At 46.0% G+C, this 4,884-nt stretch overlaps 1 protein-coding gene across 2 annotated transcripts in view; it reads left to right on the forward strand.

The window, feature by feature from the left end:
- LOC112520825 (ERAD-associated E3 ubiquitin-protein ligase HRD1B-like) overlaps window positions 1–4,884 on the forward strand; it is a 12,148-nt gene that overhangs the window by 5,305 nt on the left and 1,959 nt on the right. The window lies entirely within an intron of this gene.

Here is a 4,884-nt window from a genome sequence, read left to right on the forward strand (position 1 = left end):
TGTTCTTCTTTTTCGTTGAGTATTAATCGAATAACCTTCCTTCTCAATTTAACTTTTCTGTGTTAATTTCTGTTCTCGATTTCTATTCTTCATCATTGGTCCGACCTGCTTGTGATTCTTCCATGCCTCCAATGGAGACACGTGCTCAACAMACTCGCGTGGATCAGCATGAGGAACAGATTATGAAGCTTCAATCAGATGTGGTGGAAATCAAGACAGCGGTGCTGGCGATCGAAACAGAGATGCAGAGTGAGGCGGAATTTCGTAAGTTCGTTATGGCTTGGGTTGCGAAACAGGATAAACATCCTTCTTCGGACGAGGGCGGGGTTTCCGGCGTTTCTGCGGTTTCTCCTCATCCTCTGACGCCGTCATCCAAGGGTCATGCGGGATTGGTGGGTGAAGTTTCGACTCCTCTGTCCATGCCTCCACAGCGAACGGAAACGCTTCCGTGGGCAGTGAAGAAGGTGAAGTTGCCAGAGTTTTCAGGATTTGATCCACAGGGATGGATTCAAAAGGCTGAGTTGTACTTTGAGATCAATAACACGCCTCTGGATTTGCGTATCAGATTAGCGCAATTGAGCATGACGGGGGTTGCTGTTCATTGGTTTACCATTGTGAAACAAGTTTATGACTCTCTCACATGGGAACAATTAACAACCGAGCTTCTGCAACGTTTTAGCGGGCTGGAAATTCAAAATCCGTTTGAGAAATTGGCAACCATCAAACAGGTATCCTCTATTCATGATTACATCGATGACTTTGAATATTTACTATCCCTGGTTCCCCGATTACCAGAGGAACAATCGTTGGGATATTTTTTGGCTGGTTTGCGTGATGATGTCAAGCAGTGGGTCCGTTTACATCGGCCTAAATCGCGCTTAGACGCGATGTACTTGGCGAAGGATGTGGAGGAAATGCTCCGTCCGTCRTCTGGTAGCAMTTCGCMGTTCCGTTTCCGGTATCATACGGGTCCGGGGCCTGGAATGAGCTTCACAGGGGTGGAGCGGGCTGCGTATACGAGCCCTTCGGATTCTCGAGGAGCCCAAAATATTCCTGCTACTAATAAACCATCTCCTTCACAAATCGGTCAAAACAAATCGTTCCCTAATTTTCGTCCTCCGGTGAGTGCTTCCACCGAGTTTGGGAACCTGTTTAATCGTAATCGTGGGGTCCGTTCTCTTACCCGTTCTGAATGGGATGAACGACGAAAGAAGGGCTTATGTTTTCGGTGTGGGCAACAATTTGGTCCGGGTCATAAATGCCCGGAAGGCAAATTACGGATCTTACTTTTGGGGGACGATGAACTGCTGGAAGAGGAAGGGAAAATTCACAATATRGAATTTGTTGAGGATCAAGGGGTAGCTGAAGAGGAGACCGGCCTTACTGGAAGTTTTAACTCTTTGGAGTTGTTGGGAACTCCTTGGGCAACGAATTCGGGTGGTAAGACTCTTAAGCTCGAGGGGTCCATTTCGGGCATTCCTCTGATTATCTTAATCGACAGCGGCGCTACACATAACTTCATATCTCGAAAATTGGTGATGGCTTTGGGACTCCCTATTCGCCTTATTCCAGGTATTTCTATTCAAGTTGGAGATGGATATAAGGTCCTGGTTACTCAAATGTGTCCGAATCTCAAGGTGTCTATTGGAGAATGTGAATTCACGGTTAATGTCTTGTTATTCGACATGGGGCCTCTAGATTTGGTGTTGGGAATAGAATGGCTTAAGTCTTTGGGAGAGGTGGCGCATAATTGGGAAACTCTGTCTATGCGATTTGTGTATCGTGGAGTTTCCGTATGTTTTCAAGGAATATCCGGGCCGTTGAATGCTCAGTCCTCTTTGCATAGTTGGCTATCTTTAGACGACTATGCTGATAATTTTAATGTCGCTTCTGCTGAGTCGGGAAGATCGCCGAGGGAACCGCCCCTGTCCGCTCTGCAATCTCGTGAACTACAGGAGGTGTTTGATCGATTCAAACCTGTGTTTGAGGAGCCAAAAGGATTACCACCGAGCCGGACTCATGATCACAATATCACTCTCATATCACCTCAGGAACCCATATGTGTGAGACCGTAYAGATACCCTCACATTCAGAAAGAAGAAATCGAGCGTCAGGTACGAGAATTATTAGCCTTGGGAATGATCCGACCCAGCAAAAGTGCCTTTTCGAGTCCTGTTATTTTGGTTAAGAAGAAAGATAATTCTTGGCGTATGTGTGTAGATTATCGAGCCCTTAATAAAGCCACGATTCCGGACAAATTTCCCATTCCTGTTGTTGAGGAATTGTTAGATGAATTAAAAGGGGCTCGATTTTTTTCTAAGMTGGATTTAAAATCCGGTTATAATCAAATCCGRATGAAGGTCGATAGTGTGGAGAAAACGGCTTTCCGCACTCACGACGGGCATTACGAGTATTTGGTAATGCCGTTTGGCTTAACCAATGCTCCGGCCACCTTTCAAGCGGTGATGAATGAGATATTCCGACCTATTCTTCGTAAGGTGGTGGTTGTTTTTTTTGATGACATTCTGGTATACAGCTCCTCGTGGCCTCAACATCTCAAGGATTTGTCTCATGTGTTGCAAATTCTAATGACCTATCAGTTCGTGGTCAACCACAAAAAATGTTCGTTCGGTCAACGGTTGATCAATTATCTGGGTCACATAATTTCTGGTGAAGGGGTGGCTATGGACCCCGAGAAAATAACTGCCATTCTCGATTGGCCACCTCCTAAGAAGATAAAAGGATTAAGGGGATTTCTGGGCCTTACGGGATACTACAGAAAATTTATTCGCAACTATGGAAGTATAGCGAAACCATTGACCGAGCTAACCAAAAAAGATGCTTTCCTTTGGAGTGAGGAGGCTCAAGTGGCTTTCGAMGAGCTYAAGCAGGCTATGGTTTCTGCCCCGGTGTTAGCATTACCTGATTTTAAATTGCCTTTCGTGGTAGAATGTGATGCGTCGGGTAGAGGCATCGGCGCTGTTTTGATACAGCAACAGAAACCCATCGCGTTCTTCAGTAAGGCCCTTAGTGACCACAATGTGAGTAAATCGGCGTATGAACGCGAAATTATGGCTTTGGTGTTAGCCGTGCAACATTGGAGAGCGTACTTGTTGGGTACACATTTCGTGGTGTACACAGATCAAAAAAGTTTGAAGTTCCTATTGCAGCAACGAATTTCGAATCCAGGCCAACAAAATTGGATTGCGAAATTGCTGGGATACAATTTCGATATTTGCTACAAGCCGGGCAAAGAAAACAGGGTTGCAGATGCTCTTTCTCGACGTAGTGATGATGGCGAGCTGTCGCAATTGGTGTCAACACCAATCTGGGTTCAAGGGTCCCAATTAATTAAAGAAGCAAAAGCAGATGCGGACCTTCAAAAGATCGTTCAGGGATGGGATCGCAATCCTGCTGATTTTCCCTGTTATGAGGTGAAAAATGGTATCCTTTACTATAAGGATCGACTAGTCATTCCCCGTACCTCGAAGTTTATTCCGGCATTGTTATCGGAGTTTCATGTTACGGCCTCGGGGGGCCACTCAGGATATTTGCGCACTTATAGGCGATTGGCTGCAAACCTCTATTGGTCCGGGATGGTTGCTCGGGTACAACAATTCGTGCGGGATTGTGACATTTGTCAGCGTTGCAARGCCAGTTCTACGGTCCCTGGGGGTCTGTTACAGCCTCTAAATGTTCCAGAAGCTATCTGGGAACACCTTTCTATGGACTTTGTTTTGGGTCTTCCAAAGTCTAAAGGTTTTGATGCAGTATTGGTGGTGGTTGATAGGCTTTCAAAGTATAGCCATTTCATTTTGTTGAAACATCCTTATTCGGCTCGATCAGTGGCCRAAATTTTTGTTCGGGAAGTCATCCGGCATCATGGCATTCCGAAGTCGATTGTCAGTGACCGAGACCCACTCTTCCTCAGCCACTTTTGGCAGGAAATTTTCCGGCTACAAGGAACGAAATTGCACATGAGCTCGGCTTACCATCCTGAATCTGATGGGYAAACAGAGGTCATTAATCGCTGCCTRGAAGCTTATCTACGGTGTTTTGCGACCGATCAACCAMGRACTTGGGCTTCTTGGGTGCCGTGGGCAGAATTCTGGTACAACTCGTCTTACCATGTGTCGACAGGGAAATCCCCATTTGAAATTGTTTATGGAAGAAAGCCTCCTTCGATCGTGCAGTTTATTCCAGGTGAAGTACGAGTAGAAGCAGTTGGGCAGGAACTTCGAGACCGTGATGAAGCACTCAAGCAGCTCCGGACTCACCTACTTAACTCTCAAATGGTTATGAAGGAGCAAGCGGATAGAAAAAGGAAGGATGTTAGTTTTGACGTTGGGCAATGGGTTTATGTCAAGCTTAAACCATACCGACAGATGTCCGTAAATCAACGTATTCACCAGAAATTGGCGGCACGATTTTTTGGACCTTTTCAGGTTTTGGAACGCATTGGTCCGGTAGCTTATAAAATCCAACTTCCACCCGACTCACGGATTCATCCCGTGTTTCATGTGTCGTTATTAAAGAAGGCGGTGCCACCCGATAAGACTGATATGAGGTTACCTCCTGATTTAGAGCTCGCCGCAGACGATGTGGCGATTCCTGAGAGTGTTTTGGCTGAACGCACCGTTCTGGTGCAGCATGAGTCCGTACTGCAATGGCTTATCAAATGGAAGGGGCGTCCAGGGGACGAAGCGACGTGGGAAGATGCGGTAACGATTCAGAACCAGTTTCTGGATGTCAATCTTGAGGACAAGATTGGTCTGGAAGGGGGGAGTAATGATAGGGATCGTGATCAAATAGTTAAAGGAGAGAAAGTATTAAAAGTCTATACTAGGAGGGCTAAAAAGGGGCAATCTGGAAGTGGCTAATTCT

Source organism: Cynara cardunculus (assembly GCF_001531365.2).
Source record: "Cynara cardunculus var. scolymus isolate 2C chromosome LG 11, CcrdV1, whole genome shotgun sequence".
Lineage (NCBI taxonomy): Eukaryota > Viridiplantae > Streptophyta > Magnoliopsida > Asterales > Asteraceae > Cynara > Cynara cardunculus.